Source organism: Ambystoma mexicanum, chromosome 2q, assembly GCF_040938575.1.
Source record: "Ambystoma mexicanum isolate Mex_15411 chromosome 2q, UKY_AmexF1_1, whole genome shotgun sequence".
NCBI lineage: Eukaryota > Metazoa > Chordata > Amphibia > Caudata > Ambystomatidae > Ambystoma > Ambystoma mexicanum.
In genome coordinates, this window is record NC_090924.1 from 215167051 (window position 1) to 215190583 (window position 23533).

The 23533-nt window shown below is 45.1% G+C and overlaps 1 protein-coding gene across 3 annotated transcripts in view; it reads left to right on the plus strand.

Moving 5' to 3' along the window:
• The window catches only part of TMC5 (transmembrane channel like 5), a 662848-nt gene that overhangs the window by 553824 nt on the left and 85491 nt on the right, over positions 1-23533 (plus strand). The gene's annotated exons all lie outside the window — the stretch shown is intronic.

Below are 23533 nucleotides of genomic sequence, written 5' to 3' on the forward strand. Positions count from 1 at the left end.
TGCTTTTGCCCTGTTAATTGGCTGTTACAGACGTCAAAACGTGCGTGTGTTGTGCGTCTTTTTTTATAAGCAGAACATTTGTTTATGGACTCAGGCAACCCTCAAGCCCTAGTGGCATGTGGCATGTCACTCAACAACAATACACTTACTTTCGGTAAATGCTGGCAGCTCACCAAGTTTATAAGTTGGTGTTCATGTTCATTCTCAAAACAAGCTTTGGGTTCCGGTCAAGTGATCAGGAATTAAACCTCAAAGCAGGATGTGGTGCTTGTTGCTTTCTTTTGGGCGAGCCACCAACTCTGTGTATATATCCCAGAATATGACTGGCTAAATGTAAGACATGCAGGTAGCGCCCACCTAACTGCTAAAGCCTACTGTTTTGTTTTGTTAGAAGGAGAAATGTATGTTCTACGCTGATCTCGCAGAAAGAATTCCTATTGCCAGCAGTGCATTTCAAATGGGGATTTTTGGTTAAGAGAAAATTTGACAACAGGTGGGCTTGTAATTTTGCAGATAAGCATACATTTTCTTTTCAATATAAGAAATCCCAACAGTACTTATTTTGAATGTACTATACATTTAATTGGTGCTATACGTTCATTTACTATATACTGTACAATTTCTTACATGTGCTACACGTTTTAATGTGGGCCTTCTGCCATTTGTACTCACAAGATGGCTGCCACTTTGAGGTATACATTTGTTTGACTGAATCCACTCACTGAGGCATGTCCAATCCTAAAGAAGGGAATTAGGCCCCACATACACTGATCCCCACTCAAGTATTATTTAGCACATGTTAGTACCTTATTTAAACTTAAACATTCCGCCTTTGGTAGATTAATTGCTTGGCACTTTATAAGGATTTGACAAGAAGCACATGAAATGAAACAAAGAAATCATCAAACAGAGATGGTCGGAACACAAATCCGCCATTCATATTAAAAATAAAAAATCTCACATGTTCGGTTGGCCAACAAAAGCATTGCCCCAAAGTGCTCCCAAATACTGGAAGGGGTGTCTTATCTTCAAAAACACTTTCAGCGTGAGCCATGGTGGATAGATATCTTGGAACATGATGGTCCCATGGGATCTTAACAAACATCAACATTACAAATGAGTGTCTTGTATCTCTTGCTCATTATTATATTTTCCATGTTTTCAATTTACTTTTTTGTATTATTTTTCGCTTATATTTGTTTTGCTGAACATTTTATGTCGCTTTCCATCTATCGCATTGATCGCAGTCACAGTAAGTATGGGAACACATGATTATTATTTCAAATCATGTTAATTGGTCTGCATAGATTCAGAAAGATTTTCCTTACACCTGCTCTACACAATATTAAGAATAATCAAGTGTATGCATAACATCAGGATGGACGTTCCCTTAAAGAAATCAGTAAACATTTGCATTGAGAGGAGAGAAATACGCTCACATATCATGTCCCATACTGAAGTTCAGATTCTTTTAGAAAGCTTTAGTTATTTTTCCTTCACTTGAGTTTGATTTGTACTTATTTATTATTTTCTAATATAATGTATTATTTTGGTCCTCAGACTTGAGGCTATTATCATAGAAAGCAAACACCAACTACAACACAACACAATTGTTATAATGAAAATCGACAAAATCTGTCTGTGTGACCAAATAAATAAGTTTTTGAAAGGTCGTAATACGTTAGGGATGCATTCGTTATAGATTTTGATGTACAATTCTGTAATATTGTCGACGAAGTACACATTTTCTAACTATTGCTTGATTCCACTTTTAAGCTTTTTTCTGTATTATTGCACTTTCTATGAACCTGGGTATTCCATTCTGCTTATTTATAGGGTGTCGTAGTGTAATAGCAGTAAGGAGTGTTCCTAGACTTCCTTGAGTTTAGAGTGTTCCTTCTTAGTTTTCTCATGATAGTTGGTCACATGGATGGCAATGATGTGACTCGCTGCAGTTATTACAGATGTGTGTTTTAAAAAAAAAGCAATATTTACAAAACATATAAGACCATTAACGACGAAGGGATCATCGTGTATCACAAAATGTGCTGAGATTATTACGTAAGATTGAGCAAAGCTCTTTAATAGAGCCCATATATGACTTGTTTTTTCTTGTGTGTATATGGTTTTTATTAGTTCTCAAACCTTACACAATGTTATAATACAAGAACATATATAAACAGACAAAAAGCAACAGCAACAAATACATCATTTTACACAATAGAATAAATTGATTTAGCTATTAAAAAAGGGAATTGCAGAATTCCATCCAAACAACTCAACACAGCAACACTCAAAGATATCCTCCTGCCAGATAAAACCTGTAACCAAAATGCCTCTGCATCGTAGAGCCTCAAATCAGAAACAAACTGAAAGTGTCAGGCTGAGTCTCTGGATGTGTCCGCAGGAGCTGCTGAACCCGGGCACACCCTCAAGACCGTGAGGCACTCAACTACATATAATACACAGCTGAGCACAGAACACCACTGGGGAAAAGGGGACGTGGATAAAATAACAAAAACAGATTCCTTTCAGCTATCTCACTGAAATCTGCAGAGGAAGAGAGGGAAAAATGCACATATGGTTAACATCAACTTCCTACTCCCAGACCCTTATTACTCATCAAAAAATTCTAAATAGTTGTACCTGAGTCTCCTCTGCCGACTGCCTAGAGGAACCTTTATTTTGAACTGGAAAGCCTTTTCACGTTTTGCTTATACTCAAGCCTTGCTTGTGTTCTGTTACCTTCTTTATGCCTTCAACAAATGAACCTTGTAGCCTATTCTCTTATAAAAAATAGTTTTGCTTTCGATTACATTCCAAGACACAGTTCAGCCAATTGAAAACAACAACAAGTTCTTGTGCACAGTCTTTATCTGTATTTTCTTTTTCAGCCGTGTAATAAACAAGTAGAGTAGCTTAACTGATCCTGTCTCACCTTCCTTATTCCCTAACTCGCTGTCAACACTGTTTTTCACCTCTTACGACGCTCCGGGTGCTAATTACAGTCCCCGTGCTCATCCGGTCTCCTGCTTTGGAGAACTGAAGCGTCACAGCACCTTGCCGGTTGCCGGGACCAGTTCCTCCCTCTCTACATAACGGAAAAAAGTAAACGCAGAACGTGCAAATAAAAATAACCTTTCAATGGGTTCCAAGTCTGCGTGGCATGAACACCATATTAGCCTGATGAGAAAACTACACTATGTGCATAGAAAGAAAGCTTTCTTCTTCAGGGGGAGCACGGACTAGTACCATTCCTAGGCAACGGTACACAGAGCGCAGGGCCTTTCCTCTAAAAAATAAACGTTCACTAAAGCTGAACGTTATTTCCAAACTACTAGCTTGTTTGACCTAAAAACATAAACGAAGCACTAACTTAACTGTAGATATGAAAGAGCATGAAACATGTTATAACAAACTCTCTGCCTCTGGAATTTCTTACACCTGTTCTCGTTGAGGCAATTCTTTTCAAATAAAATAAAGGTTTCTTTTTTAATTTGTTTTAATTTAATTTGATTTCGTTGATACACAACTTTTCAAATATATGCAAAATTACACAATAATACAAAAGCAACAAAAAAGAGAAAAAGGGTATAAAATACCAAGGTTACAAAAGATAACCATATTAGACAAAAACAGTAGATAAAAACAAAGTACTTTATATTTCATATACCTTCCAGATAATTTGAATACAATAACAAAAGATAAAAGATAAAATGACCAAACCAAGCACATCTCATGAACCAATGGGACCCCATACAAAATTAATTTGAGGCGGCTACAACAGGCAAAACCATTCTTAAATATTGGACAATAGCGATCTATACTTTTTCTCTTGAGGTTGAAAACATGATTTGCCATTTGTAGTCACTTGAAGTGCGAGTGTGAAAGGTGATAATATTCTCAAAATATCTTTCTCTCACCAACATTAGTGACGGACAGTCTACTAGCAGATGTTGCAGAGTTTCTTTTTGCTGAACATCAATGCAATATCTGCAGTAGTTTTGTTCCTGAGGGATCAGTTTCCGTCTAGATAATACATCTCTCGTACCCCATAAATTAAATCTAAACCGTTGGAATTCGGATCGTATAGCTGGAGATGGACATTTCAGCAGGTACTGAGCAATGATACCATAAGGCTTGACACCAAACACCCAAACATTAAAGTCTTTATAGTGCGAGCACTTCGCTAAAGTCCTCGCCCAATGAGCGCGATAGAATTTTACTTTAGCACAGTCAGGGTTCTGGAGTAACAGCTCTATTGTCACATTTGCCTCACTCATATGGCTAAATACACACTTCAGCCATTTCATTGGATATGTATTACGTGATTTTAGCAAGGCAGATGCCAAAACCTCTAGAATTGTCCCACTATTTATACCCAAAAGGCACTTCCGTAGCAAGGCACACTGTCTCCACCTTGCCTGTGCATACAAAGACACCAACCCCAACTCATACCGCACCATAGCGATCGGCGTTGCTTTAGGTAAGCCTAAGATCGCCTTCCAATACTTAGCCTCTAAGGCCTCCCATGGCGAGCCTTTGTCTAACACCATGCTCTCCACACCATACAATACAATCGGGACGACTTTCATTTTGTAGAAATCTACTGCATGTTTCAGGTTTCAAATAGTTTCTTCCACTTAGCTTGGAAAAAATCAGAAGTCCTGTCACTAGTATCCTGGTTTCTGTTTTCTTCTTGGTAGATTTCTTCTTAAAGCATCTGGGCCTCTTGATTACAACTAGTGCTCCTGACTTCACCTCCTACTCAACTGGATTGTAGACAATGAAGGCAGTTGAGTGAGTCCAGCAACTGTCCTCAAGTCTTCTTTAGCCAATCAGGGAGCTGGCTGAAAACCACCATTATGGCTTGGGAAGCTATTCACTGACTGAAAGTTCCTGTTAAGGCCCAAACTGTCCCAAAAAACTCAGAATGTTATAAACAAAATAAATGCAGCAAATTACCTAAGCAGAACTGGTGATCTGGGGTCAGGGATAGGGAAAGATTGGACCTGAAACCTAACAGTAAGGTACTGAAGTCTCAGGACCTGCATACCCAGGCAGAGCAGTAATAGATGGAACAGGGCCTCAATATCATCATCAACAGAACATAATCTGCAAATCCTTTTGTCTCTCTCCAACCCAATTCTAGCCCCCAATACTTCAAATATGGGTAATAGATTCAAACAAAACCTTATGAATTTGGTTTACCAAATAAAGGAAGGAAACTTCAACACATATTGTTCCAGGAGGTAAAGGGCAGCTTAGGAATTTTTGTTCTCTGTTGAAAGAGGGAATAGTTAGACACTGTTTCCAGCATTGTTATCCAGTCACCCTTATCAAGTGCTGTCATAACTGTAACTCGATCACTAACTAACAGATCTTATGAGCGATCAAGGTTACACAAGTTAGCCCTTACATTGCATCCCAAGTGGAAAAGCAAGTTGGAAACTTGCTCCCATCTATTAGACTTAACTTATAAAATAATGACTTGAGCTGAGGATGACAGATCTTACCATACAGGGATAACACAGAAGGCTGCTTTGAAACGGGTCGCATCAGTGCCCTCCCCCCACCTCACCGGGAGTCCTCCAGTGCACATTCTGCACAATCTACAAACAAGGTATGCCCCCCTGGGCTGATTTGAACAGACCGCAGGATCGAATGAAAATTGTTGGGAAAAAACATTTCTTTTGTGCTTTGATAAAGTGTTCCAACCTACAAATCATTTAAATTGAATCTGAGTGAGGCATTCTGCTAGGGGGCAATTGTTTCATGGTGCTGTTTGTGCTGCCACTCCAAGATAGCCGCCCACACCTAGAGCACCATAGTGCCTTGTGTGCTGGAGCTGGTGGCCTAGGATTGGTTAAGGCCATCTCATTTGGGCCTCTCGCAAAGCCGGCAGGCTTGGCCAGCCCACTTCACAAGGCCCTACTCCTAAGGCTCCTGTCTGTTCCTGTCTGTGCCTGGATGTGCTCCGGACCCCACTTTCTGATATTCTCAGTGAAAATGCTCCTGAATAATATATTTACATTCAACGCTCCGCTTGAGTGTTTTTTCCCATCCCGTGCCATCACGTGAGTGCTGCTACTTAGTGGCTGCCTTGGGTCCATTGAACTAATTTCCTCTGTCTCTCAAGTCTTCCACCTTGCAGATGCCCCATGCTCTACGGCAGGGGTGCACAACTGATTTTGACAGAGGGCCGAAACTACCTTAGATGATGGCTATAGTGGGCCGAAAAGTAAATGTGGGCGGGGCGCTGGTGGGGCGTGGCAGGAGGCTTTTTCAACCCCCAATTTGTATTAAACACATGGAAAAAGAATGATTTTGAGGGGTAATGATTTTTATTTGTATTTCAAACTTACATTTTGTACTACACATTTTCCATTGTTATAATTTATTTCTATTTAGTTATTGTATATCGTCTGTTTAATTAAATTATATATATATTTTATTGACCCTTGATTGGACATTCCGTTATTTTGGACTGCTATAGTTTGCTGTTTGGGTTGCCTAAGAGGAGTATGGCCTTCGTTGAGTCAGGTTTCCTCAAAAAGCAAAGGATGTACATCTCCTAACTGTGCCTGTTTTAGCTTTATTATTGGGTTCACTCTTGGAGTGCAACACTATGCCCCATGTCCCTCACCCCCAGCCAAACACTATGCCCCATAGACCCCTCACCCCCAACCAAACACTATGCCCCATGGCCTCCTCATCCCCAACCAAACACTATGCCCCATGGCCCCCTCACCCCCAACCAAACACTATGTCCCAGGGCTCCCACCCCCAACCAAACACGATGTCCCATGGCTCCCACCCCCAACCAAACACTATGCCCCATGGCCCCCACCCCTCAAGCAAACACTATGCCCCATGTCCCTCACCCCCAACCAAACACTATGTCCCATGTCTCCCACCCCCAACCAAACACTATGCCCCATGGCCCCCACCCCTCAAGCAAACACTATGCCCCATGTCCCTCACCCCCAACCAAACACTATGCCCCATGGCTCCCCCCCAAACCAAACACTGTGCCCCATGGCCCCCTCACCCCCAACCAAACACTATGCCCCAACACTATGCCCCATGGCCCCCACCCCTCAAGAAAACACTATGCCCCATGTCCCTCACCCCCAGCCAAACACTATGCCCCATGGCTCCCACCCCAACCAAACACTATGCCCCGTGGCCCCCACCCCTCAAGCAAACACTATGACCCATGTCCCTCACCCCCAACCAAACACTATGCCCCATGGCTCCCACCCCCAACCAGACACTATGCCCCATGGCCCCACCACCCCCAACCAAACACTATGCCCCATTGCCACCTCACCCCCAACCAAACTCTATGCCCCATGGCCCTCTCACCCCCAACCAAACACTATGCCCCAGGGCTCCCACCCCCAACCAAACACGATGTCCCATGGCTCCCATCCCCAACCAAACACTATGCCCCATGGCCCCCACCCCTCAAGCAAACACTATGCCCCATGTCCCTCACCCCCAACCAAACACTATGTCCCATGGCTCCCACCCCCAACCAAACACTATGCCCCATGGCCCCCACCCCTCAAGCAAACACTATACCCCATGTCCCTCACCCCAACCAAACACTATGCCCCATGGCTCCCACCCCAAACCAAACACTATGCCCCATGAGTCCCACCCCCAACCAAACACTATGCACCATGGCCCCCACCCCTCAAGCAAACACTATGCCCCATGTCCCTCACCCCCAACCAAACACTATGCCCCATGGCCCCCTCACCCCCAACCAAACACTATGCCCCATGACTCCCTAACCCCCAACCAAACACTATGCCCCAACACTATGCCCCATGGCCCCCACCCCTCAAAAAAACACTATGCCCCATGTCCTTCACCCCCAGACAAACACTATGCCCCATGGCTCCCACCCCAACCAAACACTATGCCCCGTGGCCCCCACCCCTCAAGCAAACACTATGCCCCATGTCCCTCACCCCCAACCAAACACTATATCCCATGGCTCCCACCCCAACCAAACACTATGCCCCATGGCCCCCCACCCCTCAAGCAAATACTATGCCCCATGTCCCTCACCCCCAACCAAACACTATGTCCCATGGCTCCCACCCCCAACCAAACACTATGCCCCATGGCCTTCACCCCTCAAGCAAACACTATGCCCCATGTCCCTCACCCCCAACCAAACACTATGCCCCATGGCCCCCTCACCCCCCAACCAAACACTATTTATTTATTTATTCATGTTTGTTAAGCCTACAGGAACAGCCCTGAGGCATCACTATGCCCCATGGCCCCCTCATCCCCAAACAAACACTATGCCCCATGTCCCTCACCCCCAACCAAACACTATGCCCCATGGCCCCCTCACCCCCAACCAAATACTATTCCCCATGGCTCCCACCCCCAACCAATACCCATACAGACCTGAACCCCTCCAACCCCCAACTCAGCACACACACTCTCTAGCATGCACCCATACAGACCCAAACCCCACACCCCCCAACTCAGCACACAAACTCTCAAGCATGCACCCATACAGACCCGTAACCCCCTACCCCCCAACTCAGCACACACTCTCAAGCATGCACCCATACAGACCCGAACCCCGCACCCCCCAACTCAGCACACAAACTCTCAAGCATGCACCCATACAGACCTGAACCCCCCACTCCCCAACTCAGCACACACTCTCAACCATGCATCCATACAGACCCGAACCCCGCACCCCCAACTCAGCACACACACTCTCAAGCATGCACCCATACAGACCCGAACCCCCCAACCCCCAACTCAGCACACACACTCTCAAGCATGCACCCATACAGACCCGAACCCCCCACCCCCAACTCAGCACACAAACTCTCAAGCATGCACCCATACAGACCCGAACCCCCCACCCCCCAACTCAGCAAACACTCTCAAGCATGCACCCATACAGACCCGAACCCCACCCCCCCACTCAGCACACAAACACTCAAGCATGCACCCATACAGACCTGAACCCCCCCAAACCCCAACTCAGCACACACACTCAAACATGCACCCATACAGACCTGAATCCCCCATCCCCTCAACTCAGCACACAAACTCTCAAACATGCACCCATACAGACCCAAAACCCCACCCCCAAGTCAGCACACAAACACTCAAGCATGCACCCATACAGACCTGGACCCCCTCACCCCCCAACTCAGCACACACACTCAAACATGCACCCATACAGACCCGAACCCCCCACCCCCCAACTCAGCACACAAACTCTCAAACATGCACCCATACAGACCGAAACACCCCACCCCCAGCACACAAACACTGAAGCATGCACCCATACAGGCCTGAACCCCCCACCCCCCAACTCAGCACACATACACAAACATGCACCCATACAGACCCGAACCCCCCAACTCAGCACACAAACTCTCAAACATGCACCCATACAGACCCAAACCACCCACCCCCCAACTCAGCACACAAACACTCAAGCAGGCACCCATACAGACCTGAACCCCCCCACCCCCCAATTTAGCACACAAACTCTCAAACATGCACCCATACAGACCCAAACCCCCCATCCCCCAACTCAGCACACACTCAAGCATGCACCCATAAAGACCCGAACCCCCACCCCCCAACTCAGCACACAAACTCTCAAACATGCACCCATACAAACCCAAACCCCCCACCCCCCAACTCAGCACACAAACACTCAAGTATGCATCCATACAGACCTGAACCCCCCCTACCCCCAACTCAGCACACACACACTCTTAAACATGCACCCATACAGACCCAAACCCCCCACCCCAACACAGCATACAAACTCTCAAGCATGCACCCATACAGACCCTGCATCTCAACATACACCGCACTTACACTCCAAAACAAACATTCATGCACACCCGAACCCCCCCACGCCCCATCTCAATAAACACTGCACAAACATACAAAAACAAACATTCATGCACACCCGACACCCCCCCACCCCCGCATCTCAAACACTGCACAAACATACAAAAACAAACATTCATGCACACACGACACCCCCTCACCCCCGCATCTCAACATACACAACACAAACATGCAAAAACAAACATTCGTGCACACCTGATACCCACCCCCGCATCTCAACACAACACAAACATACACACAAACATACAGCAGAACAGACCCGACACACAAACACAAACAGACCACTTACCGGATGTGCTGGAAGGCAGGCCACCTGGAACGCTGGCGAGGTCTCTGGCACTACGGCTGGCGTGGGCTGTAGTGCCGGTCCTCCATTCGTGCAGCACACACGCACTACGTGGCTTGTAGGAGCTACGTGGTGCGTGTGCCCTGAGCCAATGAGGGCCAGTGTTTTGTCCGGCCCGGATGAGAAGAGTTTCAAAGACTTTCCTAATGGAGGGCGGCCGATGCTGCTTGCGGGCCGCACTCCATTAGGAAAGTCTTTGTGCCTCGCGGGCCAGACAAAATGCCATGGCGGGCCGCAACTGGCCTGCGGGCCGTATGTTGTGCACCCATGCTGTACGGTGACTCTGCATTCTGCCTTCACTCACTGTGACACATTCCCACTGACACCAACTACTGTATTGCTGTGCTGCACTTCCTGTGCCATTCCTCCAAGAATCTTTTTGTTAGAAAATCGTTTTTAGTTGTGCCTCCTTCCTGCATCGAAACTGCTTGTGTGTGTGAACATCGTTTTTAGCTGTGCCTCCTTCCTGCTTTGAAACTGCTTGTGTGTGTGAAAATCGTTTTTAGCCGTGCCTCCTTCCTGCATTGATACTGCTTGTTTGTACGAAAATAGTTTTTTAGCTGTGCCCCATCCTACTTCTTGATCTTACACCTAATACCCATTTTCCTACTGTGCCAAGTGGATCAGGTTCAGAACTGTGCTTTGCAGCATACTCACCCCCACCTCACCTCTCACTTCTCTCTGCCTCTCTCTTCCTCCCTCACTCTGAGATGGCACTTTCCATCTCCCCTATCTTATCCAACTGCTACACCATCACCTATCAACCCTCTCACACTAAATTTGGACGTAAAAAGCATAAAAAAGACATCTTTGCTGCTAACGCAGGCCTCCCAGTTGCAGACACCTATGTCAGTGCATCCTCAAGAGAAATGTTCACTGACATCCTCTTTTCTGTCCCATCTCCTGACCTATGCACCTCTCACCTCACTCCCACTCTCTTACATTATTCTTTAACTTCCATTAATGGCGGCACCAAGTGGGAAGTCCTCCTTGAGGGTTTCTTCTCTTCTCTCTGCTGTATCAATGTTTACATCACGGGCACAGTCCTGGTTGAAGGCCCTCAGGCCAACCTCCTCCTATTTGACCAACTCCTGCCTTCTCTCATCAACTTCCTTCCTTCCCCTGCCCCTCAACCTTATACCCCCTCTACTCCACCTCCCCAGACGGATACCCCATGTCCCGACACTCTGCCTCAAAAAACCTTCAAAGGCAGCGATCGACCCCATGTGGCAACCCTCAACTCATACTCAGCCATCAAACACAAACATTGGTGAGCGTTTACTTGCAGAGGAGAACGTTCGTTTTTGTGCCTGACTTCGATCCAGCTACACGCTTCCTGGAGGAGGCGTGTCACTCAGCACGTGACTGTATCACGTGACCTGGCGCCACCTTAAAACCCGGAGGCTGCCACCCGCTCAGTGTGAGCGTTTACTTGCAGAGGAGAACGTTCGTTTTTGTGCCTGACTTCGATCCAGCTACACGCTTCCTGGAGGAGGCGTGTCACTCAGCACGTGACTGTATCACGTGACCTGGCGCCACCTTAAAACCCGGAGGCTGCCACCCGCTCAGTGTGAGCGTTTACTTGCAGAGGAGAACGTTCGTTTTTGTGCCTGACTTCGATCCAGCTACACGCTTCCTGGAGGAGGCGTGTCACTCAGCACGTGACTGTATCACGTGACCTGGCGCCACCTTAAAACCCGGAGGCTGCCACCCGCTCAGTGTGAGCGTTTACTTGCAGAGGAGAACGTTCGTTTTTGTGCCTGACTTCGATCCAGCTACACGCTTCCTGGAGGAGGCGTGTCACTCAGCACGTGACTGTATCACGTGACCTGGCGCCACCTTAAAACCCGGAGGCTGCCACCCGCTCAGTGTGAGCGTTTACTTGCAGAGGAGAACGTTCGTTTTTGTGCCTGACTTCGATCCAGCTACACGCTTCCTGGAGGAGGCGTGTCACTCAGCACGTGACTGTATCACGTGACCTGGCGCCACCTTAAAACCCGGAGGCTGCCACCCGCTCAGTGTGAGCGTTTACTTGCAGAGGAGAACGTTCGTTTTTGTGCCTGACTTCGATCCAGCTACACGCTTCCTGGAGGAGGCGTGTCACTCAGCACGTGACTGTATCACGTGACCTGGCGCCACCTTAAAACCCGGAGGCTGCCACCCGCTCAGTGTGAGCGTTTACTTGCAGAGGAGAACGTTCGTTTTTGTGCCTGACTTCGATCCAGCTACACGCTTCCTGGAGGAGGCGTGTCACTCAGCACGTGACTGTATCACGTGACCTGGCGCCACCTTAAAACCCGGAGGCTACCACCCTTGTGGCTGTAAGCCCGGTGGAAAGAAGCCCATTGGCTGTTATACGGCTGTTGTACGCAGTGGACGCAAATAAGCCGTATGATGGGCCCCCAAACACGCCAAAAACAGAAAACACGAACACAGTCCGAACGAGCGGATCATCCCTTGCAGGCATCGGTATACATCGCGGAGGAAAATACCTCGAGGGTCAATGATGTAAATGAGGTAAGAACTGTTACATTAAATGTGCCTACATTGTCTCAAATCACACAAACTGAAAATGGCGGACACATAACGCCACTATATACAGTAAGCTCCTTGCTTACTTTGACAGAAAATCTTATTATTAATGTCAATTTACTAACTCACTGCCGACTGAAATTGACGCCAAATGCAACACGCGAACAAATACTTCTACTGCCCTGCGCTCTATGCTTAACGAGGCAAGCAAGAAAGAGTTCTCTAAGTGCTGCATACACAAAATTTGCCCAAGTACACGAAAGTGTAGATGTTCTGGATAAAACAGCATTAGCGGAGAACTGCAATAAATGTGAAATCTTTACAATCCGGTCCGTGACTTTATCTACTGGCTCTACGACCCGAGTTGCGGAACTGAGAACGCAGGATAATGTGTGCGAGATAAATACCTCCTTGATCCAGTCTCCTTTCGATGTAACGGATTCAGAACTATTGTCAATCCAAGTGTCTGCAAACACCTTATCCATGTCCCCCCTAAACCAATCAAATGGTCAGGTAGACAAAAATACTGTACAGAATAAATCTCAAACTAAAGAAGGAGCTATGACGCCCATGATGGTAGCAACTGCAAAACTGCATGAAGCTGAATCTAACGTGCTAATGTCATCATATGCCTCCCGAGGTTCCATAAAAACTGGACTTGTAAACCGCAAACAGAGCTCAACTAAGTTTAACCTGTTACACTCTCGTCTACCTATAACAGCAAATAGCACCGGAGAAGTACATGAAGTGGAAACTTGGAACCCACATGAAATTTCTACAACACCTCAATCACATCTGCTTAACATAGAAACAAATCCAATACCAACTTTAGAGACCTCATTAAAAGCTCTAGATCCAGTAGGACGAGAGGCACGTCTGACAGAGAGGCTAACTGCTGATTACAATGCCATCAAAGAAAAACTGATACAGAGTTTCGGAGAAAAGTCCAACTCTAAGCATGTAAATCGTATAATAAGCAGATATAGCCCCAATAACATCTGCCGTCACTCTAAATTTGGTTTTTTTGATCAGAATCTTCCAAACCACAATTCAACAATTGATTACACAATCATCGGTGATAAAAATGTTGTAAAGACAGTTGAGATGGAGAATCTAATCCAAATGAATGAAGACGAGGTAGAAAATGAGTCTCTACAGCAACGTAGGAAGAGACGAGATTCCATGGCCAAACAAACACATGAAACGGCGCCAAAACTTACAGCTGCTACTTCTGCACAGGATCAAATGAATAAATCCAACCTGTCAGTAGCAGCTGGCATTCAAATCCACAATAATGTATTGGCCGCCACTTCTTTGGCGCTAATCCCGTTCGTAAAACTGTACGAGAGTCTAAATGAGGCTATAAAAGAGCAGAGTACGCAAATTACTCAGCTTATCTCAAAAGTTGACAAGATGGAACATATGAATAATGCCTTGCTGCAAAGAATGGACAGAGAGGCGGAGACGTCCTCACAATGGCAATATCGCCTTGGAGATCTTCTAGCAAGTACCCACGTGGATAATTCCACCTTAATGGCCGCAACGCTTGAATGTATGAAATGGGCAAGGCACAATATTCCAATAAATACGGAACAATTACCAGAGCACTTAAATGGAGCTGTCACGCTGAATAAAACAACTCCTGCTCCTAAAATCACAAACTCCGCTTCAGCTGCGGCCCATCTCTCAAAGAACAATCCTCAAGTGGAGTCATCTAGTTCTAACAGGAATAATAGACAACTCCAGGAAATTCCTGCTCAAGCAGTCAAAACTAAACCAAATACTGAAGCCCCGCTGACCTGCTCAACTACAAATACTAGTAGGGCACTTGCAGACAGAAGAACAACCTCAACGGTACAAATACAAGAAACCCAGACCTCCTCTGATGCTGCAGAAATAACAGATCCGACCCACTTGGCTATAGAGATCGGAGAACCAATACAATCACTGGAAACTCACAGTGCGACTGGAATTCAAACACTACCGTCTACATCGAGGCTCATAAACTCGTTTGACATCTTTAAGGGTGGAGCAAAAAATTTTCACGTGGACAGCTTAAAGATACCAACACTGTCTGCAAAGAAGGTACGATTGGCTCCAAAAAAGCAAGCAACCAATCAAGCAAAAAAACGTAATACTAATGTAAAACAGTTTGTAAGAAATATAGTAACTCCACAAAAGCTTGCGCTGTTCGAACGACCTACAAAAGAGGCTGCTGTAGATAATGTCATCATTGTGCAATCAAAGGAGAGACGGAATAAATTGAATGATGCAAAATCATCGTCAATACAAAAACAAAATCCAAATAAGCGTGCTCGTCTAGATTCGATTTCTGCACAAGATGAGGACTCAATAGACCTATGTGACCTCTCAACTTACTCAATTGACTCTGACAGTTCTTCTTCGACCTTATCTACAGAGACATTGAGTAAAAGACAACCAATTGGACCAAGCAAAGTACTCTCTAGGAAACTTATAGGTGATGAGGATAAAGGGCATAGAAAGGTCACCATGTTTCCTCCTACCTTTGATACGAACTCCTCGGAACCTAATCAACCTAGAACACACCAAGTTACAAACAGAAAAATGGTATCTGAATCATTACAAAATTTCAATCCGAAAATGACTGCTGCTCAGCGAAATAAACAAATTTCATTAAGAATAAGTGAAAGCGATGGACGTCAATCTAGCTCCAAATATCATTCTTGGAGAATTAGAGTGGAAAATGTGATGTCTGATGATAAAGATGTTAACTTAAACAGAAGAAACATTATGAAACTACTGCATATCATCCCTTCACTCCGTACAATTACATCAGAAGACATTCAAATTGTTGAATACATTTCAGAGGAATCCGCTGACAAAGTTTTCTTACATATTAATTCATCAGCAGTGGAAAAAACTCTTTTTGCTGCACAAGATGAACTGCTGGCCTTTGGTTTTGAAATACACTCAGAGAGAAATATGTTAAATTATGGGAAAAGTGATGAAATAAAATCAAGAAATGATTGTCGTCGCGAAAAATTGAGGAACCAATTGTCATTGCGAAAATGTGGAGTAGAAACAAAACCTACATGGAAAAATTATGATGAAACCATAAAACGAGCTACATCACAGAAAGATCAACAAACATAACCATCACCAAAAACGGATATGGAAAAATGCGGGATCCTCTCTTGGAACACCAGAGGATTCCTTCATCTATTCAATGAGTTCCCTAAGGCCTTAATAAATAATTTTGCCATTTGTCTCCAAGAAACATGGCTTCGAGAAGTTCCATCGAAAGACGGTTATTCCATCATTCTAAATAAAGCAGGAAAACATCAACGTGGGAGACCTTTCTCTGGTTTAATCACAATGGTTAATAATGCCTATGGATGGGAGGTCATTCAAACATTCATGCCAAACCTCTTTGTACTAGGAACTCTACTACAGCTGAGCCAGAAGGAAAATATACCCTCCCCACAACTGCTAATTATCAATCTTTATTGGAACCCAGCCATGATCTCTACTGCAAGTTTCATTAAATCAGTAACGGCAATTATTGATCCCTATTTAACATCAGATTTGGAGACCATTATAATAATATGTGGAGACTTTAACTTCTCATGGCTCGAACTACCTCCCAAAAATAAGACTGAACAAACTGTAATACGAACTAGAGGAGATAAATGGTTAGAAGCGATGCAATCGAGAAACTGCGAGATGGTCAATGGTTCAATTAAAGGTGACATTCCCCCAAACTCTACCTGGAACAAAGATAAAAGCCAAAAAATATTAGATTATTTTTGGATCTCTGCTTCTTTCTGGTCAAAAGTTACAAAAATGTCAATAACTAAAACAGCAGCGAGTGATCATAGTATATTGGAATTAATCTGTATTCTAGAACAGTGCATAACATCAGCACAGTATGATTTACCTCTGGAAGCGAATGAGGGGCTGAGTAGGCTACGAATCAAAAACCATCACATCCGTCAGCTGAGAGATGGCCTTAAGGATGACATAACAATAACTTCTGACAAAATAAACTATGCACCTTTGCTAATCCAATTTGGCACTACAAAAAAACAAACTCACAAAACCTCGCAAACTCAGAAAAAATATATATATAGTGCACAGGTAAATTTGCAAAAGAAACAAATGACCAAAAGCATCAGGCAAATCAACAAGAAAGATATTAAGTCTTTTGAGAAAAAAAGGGAAATCCAAAACTGTAAAACGAAATACCGAAACTGGTTAAAATCTTTCAAGATAATCAGAGATCAAGAACGAGCTGAAACAATGGTAGGCCTAATTATTCAGCGGAACTCACGAGACATCTGGAAAATTTTAAATAACAACAACACTCAAGATTCTGGTTTCATTAATGGAATATCAAAGCTTACCTGGGAACAACATTTTAGGAAAGTATTTGTAAGCACTTCAATTTTAAGCAGCCCAATACAACAGATAAATCCGGTCACATGGGATGTATGTGAATCTAGAGAAAAAATTCTTACTCAAATAACACAATTGAAGAATTCTCGTGCAGCGGGCCCTGATGGGCTAACAAATGTTCTATTAAAAGAAAAAAAGGAGCTTTGGGCCGACTTTATTGTAGACCTGTTTGAGCTAATTTCAGAAGCTAGGATGATACCGTGCTCATGGAGGACTGCAATTATAGTACCAATATTCAAGAAAGGCAATAGGGAGAACCCGGCCAACTACCGCCCAATTGCCCTCTTGGATATAATAGGGAAAATCTTTGCTACTTGCTTACAACAAAAACTCTCCAAATGGGCATCTTGTAACAACTTATTGGATAAGCGACAAACAGGTTTCACAAAGGAGGTCGGAACTGAAATCAATCTCTTCATCTTAAACATACTTAAACTTGAATCATTGAAGAACAAAGGGAGCATCTTCATAGCATTCATAGATATGCGGCAGGCATTTGACCAAATCAATCGCACAAATCTATGGGAAAAATTAACATCATGGTCATGCCCTCCAAATATTCTCCATCCACTTATGGCCCTACACACAGGTACCTCAATAAAAGTCCGCATCGATAATAAAGGCACCGTGACAAATGAAATTCCAACCACTAAAGGAGTGAAACAGGGATGCCCCTTGGCAGCCCTACTGTTTAAGTTATACATTGCTGATCTACCAAAGGCCTTCACGAATATTCGCTGTTTTCCACCGAAAATAAATAACCAACCTATTAGTTATGCGACATATGCCGATGACATTGTATTATTTGATCAAACTAAAATAGGACTCCAACGTCTAATACAAGCATTGGTTATATATCTGCAGACAAACGGTTTGGAAATAAATGCTGGGAAATCAAAGATCATGTCCTTTGGACCAGCAAAGAAAAGATTGGCTGAGAATTTCAGTTGGTATGCGGCTGGAGAAAAGATCGAGACTGTACACACTATACGTTATCTAGGGATACAAATAAACAAATCCATCAGAGAACAAGAATGGAGTTTAGATTTGAAGCATCGTATGACTTCTTTCACCCTACAAGGAAAACGCCTACATAATGAATTTGGCAAATTTACCCTGATTCCAGTCTTAACCTTCTATCGACAAAAAGTCATTCCTACTCTGACCTATGGGGCGGAGGCCGGACTAAACATCGATAATCGTATTTGGGCAGTTTTGGAAGGGCAATTTTGGAGAGGAGTTTTAGCTCTGCCAAACTGTGTGTCTATTGTTGCAATAAGACATGAACTAGGCCTTGATCCCTTAGACGGCCTGATTCTTTGGAAGTCCATTGTTTTGTTACGAAAAATGAACCTAAAAATAGTCGCTCCAGCCTATGAGATCTTAAAACAAAAAGAAGATAAACAATATTCAGGGATGATACATATTTGGGCTACGAAAATTAGGAAATCTCTAGCGGTCATGGATATCTCTTGGGAGTCTATATGTAACACACCACAGATTGCAAAAAGAAAACTGAGATCCTGGTACTGGATAAAAAACGAAGAACGTCGAATGGCAATGTCATCTTCGCTTAATTTAGGCTTGACATGTAATACTCTTGACAAGCTGCCCAAATACTTAACAAGATTTCCGTCAAGATACCATCGCAACAAATTTTTAAGATTTCGGCTAAATTTATATGAAACTAAAGAGATAATGTACCTGAGACACTACAAAGAGATAGATGATAATAAATGTAGGCTCTGTAAAAACGAAGTAGAATCACTTAAACATCTAGTCTCTGATTGTGACCAGGTGGCGACTCAGCGTGCATTTTTCTTTAAACATCTAACAACTGTCCAACCAACGGACCATCTGTGGTGCATGCTGGTAGCTGGAAATAATGTTAAATCAATTTGTGCAGTGGTAGATTTTCTCGATAACATCTTGGAGAAAGCCTTGAGCTGAAAACAAACTTTCCATCTGAAAGAGCCAGAAGAAAACAATGAACCTATAAGAGAGCTAAATTGATGACAAAGAAAGATGATGAAATTTTGTATGAATTTTTGTAATTGAAGTTGTGTAAATAACTAATTGTTACAAGTAAAATAAAAAAAAAAAAAAAAAAAAAAAACAAACATTCTGCTGACATGTGCCTTCTCTTTGAAGACACTGACCTGGACATACTGGCACTCACAGAAACTTTGTTCAATGCCAGCTCAGTTACTTCCTTTGACTCACTCCTCCCGGACGGCTATCAGATCACCTCTAAGCCTCGACCCCAATGTGCTGGCGGTGGAGTTGTCTTAATCGTCCCAGAGTGGATTCCTTCTACCATCCTACACACCCGGCACTATTCGTTCTTTGAGAGCCTAGTGTGCAAATTGGTCATCTCTCCTTCCTCCACCTTGACCATTGCTACCATCTATCGGCCCCCTGGCACTTCTTCTCTTTTCTTATTTGAGTGGACGAACTTCTGTTCCTCCCTTCTCTCTACCACCTCCAACCTACTACTACTAGGTGACTTCAACATCCACCTAGACTCCCCTTGCACAGCAACCACACTCTTCACTGACCTCTGCTCCTCCCTATCCCTCTCCATTCTTCCCTGTGGCCCTATTCATACTGCTGGTCACACGTTAGATGTCATCATCCATTCCAACCTCACTCTCTCTTCTCCCCTAGTCATCCCTCTCTCCTGGTCTGACCGCTCTCTCCTCACCTCCCACTTGGACCCCTTTGGCCCTGTGACAACTCCTCCTAAAGCTCTGCTAACCATGTTCACGAACATCCGTCCGATTAAACAAGTGTCAGCTGCCACCTTCTCTTCCACCTTCATTCCCCCTTGCCCACCCAACACATACGTTTCTGCTGATTCTGCCCTCAGCAACCTCTATCTGTCCATCACCAACACCCTTGACATCCTTGCCCTAGTCATGAGGATCCGCCTGAAACCTGCCTCCAAACGTAACACCTTGTACGACTCCAATCTTGCAGACTAAAAACGTAATTGCATGGCTGCCGAATGGAAGTGGCACACTTCAGGCTCACCCTCTGACAAACTGGCCTGCCGCCGGATCCAGAGACACTACAGACTCTTCATCCATGCCACATTCAGGCACGAATGTCGAATGCGTCCAACAACACGGCTGAACTCTTCAAAATCTGCAGGGAACTTGCCAACCCATCCGCAGCATCTTCTGCCCTTACTCCTTCCCAGGCCCTCTGCAATGCACTCGCTTCTCACTTCGCTTCATAATCCCAGTACATACTGAACAGCCTTGTCACGCACTCTCTCAACCCTACCCTTCCTCCTCTGCCCCTCCTACCATTCACCTGCCTCCTTCCCCTCATTCACTCCTGTCTCCCCTGAGGAAGTCACCAGACTTGTCAACTCCATGAAGGTCTCATCTAAACAGGTTGCTCCTTGCTCCTCCAGAACCATCAAGGAAAATATCGTCTCTCTCGCCCCTGCTCTAGCTGATCTCTGCACCCACTCCTTTACCACTGGTTCTTTAACATCTTCCCTCATGCACTCCCTTGTGACCCCCTCCTTAAAAAACCCTCTGCAGACCCTTCCTGCCCAACCAACTACCACCCCATTTCCATTACCCCCTTCCTGGGAAAACTGCTTGAAAAGCTGGCCCTTCCCCAACTCAACTCTCATACCGAACTTGTTGGCAATCTACATGACCACCAGAGGCATGGAAACTGCTCTTCTGAACACCCGTGAAGAACTGCTTGCATCTCTTGACTCCAATTCCCCTGCTGCCCTTATCCTTGTTGATCTCTCTTCTACATTTGACACAGTGAATCATTCCATGCTCATAAAAAGGCTCCATGACACCCTTGGCATCGCGGAGGGGGCACTAGACTGGCTTACCTCCTTCCTAACTGGCCGCTCCTCCAAAACTATTCTAGGCTCTTTCTCCTCCCCTTCTTCCTCCGTTACCTGTGGTATCCCCCAGGGCTCCATTCGTTCGCCCTGGCTCTTTAACATATACCTTTCTCTGCTAGCACGACTCATTTCCTCCTTTTCCCCCAACTTCCAGTGCAACGCTGATGATACACAACTTTTCTTCAAACTTCCCACAGATGCCCTTGCACCTTCCTTCATCCCTGACTGCCTCCCTGCCATCCAGGCCTGGTGCACTGCCAACGACCTTTGCCTCAATGCCAGCAAAACTGAGATTCTCCCTATTGGGTCCCCTGCACCATAGATCTTTCTTGCACTCTGGCCTTGCTCCATCCCTCCCCCCTGTCCCCTCCACTGTAGCTAGGAATCTTGGAGTCATCTTCGACTCCTCCCTTTCCTTCATCCCTCATATTCAGAACATTGTCAAGAAGTCCCACTTTCAGCTCTTCCTTCTCAAAGGGACTCTATCCTTCCTCACCTTCCTCCAGAGACTCAATGTTACCCGTGCTCTGGTTCTCTCCAGGCTAGACTATTGCAATAGCCTCCTCCTCAATCTTCCTTCCTCCACCCTGCGACCCCTCCAGCTAACCCAGAATAGGGCAACAAGACTTATCATTGGCCCCATGCCCAGGGGCCGAATCTCTCATGCCCTACAAAGCCTTCACTGGCTCCCGGTCTCAGCACAGATTAAATTAAAATCCCTCGCTATAATACACAAGGCAATCTGGGGCCGGGGACCACTCTATCTTCAACACTTCCTGTCCACATATTCTCCTTCTAGACTCCTGCGGTTTAAGCGCTTTGCTAAACAGAGAGCTGCTGTGCGATCACTTTCCTCGGCTGGATCCCTCCTGTGGAACAGCCTCCCTCTGCGTCTTGAGCAAGACCTCCTTAAGTTCGGAGAAAACCTGAAGACCTTTCTCTTTACCTCTTCCTTCACCCCCTGTCTTTCCTGCTAATCTTACAGCAGCATGACTGATGTGCAGGGTCATTATGTGTCCTCTGGGCCTTGACCCCCCACATCTCTCATCCCAGCTACTGTCTTCTGCTGCACTTACCTGAGCTCACCCTACCCATGGGTGGTTGCACTTATGTTCCTCCCCTCTTAGCACTTATCCCGAGCACTTCTCCATGAGCATCAAAGCACCTTATCCCTCCCCCTTCCCCCTCTGTACTTGCACGTTATGAACACTCACAAGGCATAGTAGGTCTGTCTCAGCTTCCCTTTAGTTTCAGTATTTGTTTTGTACTATAAATGCAATTATTTATCCTTGCTGTAATTCATTGTCTACCTTCCCCTGCCCCCACTCTGTCTGCCCTGTGGGCACTTTGCAACAGTTTTGCTAATTGTATAAGCGCCTAATAAGTGAACAGTAAATAAATAACAGTTTCCAGTCCACGGCTGCCTTCAAAGACAGAAGGTCTAGCTCATGGCAGACAGAACACCCCTAGGAAATCCCAGATCAATGTCCCAAATTAAGTCCTCCAAAACATTCCAATTAGGATGGGAGGGAATTGAATACAAGTTGATGTCATAAAGCAGCGGCGGCACAATCTTGGCCTTATAATAAGTGACGGCTGGAAATAAAGGAAACTTGCCAATAATGCATCTTAGATGTGTCAAAAAGACCTTGTATTTTCTCTTCATGAGATCAATGTGGACAGATTTATACTTTCCACTATACATGGTGAAACCCAAATAGGAATACCTTTCCGTTCTCCCCAAGGTAAAACCCTTTACCCTCCATGAAAAGGTAGGATGTTGATGCTGTTTGGCTCCACTCACCATAATCCTTGTTTTAGGAAGATTAATCTCCAGGCCATGAGAATCGATGAACGTTGGCAATTTATCTAAGGAACGTTGGAGGCCAATAGGGCTTTGGTCTATTATGACCAAATCATTGGCGTAAAGGAGGTATAGGAAACACTGCGTGCCAATCCTTGGGGGAAAGGCTCCCACCCCATCCAATGAAGAGGTCAGGTCAGCGGGATACAGGTTAAATATTGCTGGAGACAAGAGGTACCCATGCCTCACTCCTTGCTGCGTGCAAATCGGCCCCAACAACCCGCCACAGGCATTCAGGCAACCTGAACACTCCAATCCATGGGATCCCCCAGACCGCCAACTTCCGCCAAAGAATGTCTCTGTCAATGCTGTTGAATGCTGCAGTCAGAGCTACAAAGCAGACATACAGCGGCATCTTTCTCTTTCTGCTATGATCAACCAGCATAGACAACGTAAAGCCGTTCACTACAGTACCGATGCCCCAGCGAAAACCTGACTGCATTGGATCCATATAACTGGCCTCCTTGGACCAATCATGTAAGGCCTCCAGTCAGGGGTGTTGCTGGCATCAAGAATGGTGATGGGCCGATAATTACATGACAATAGGCTATCACCC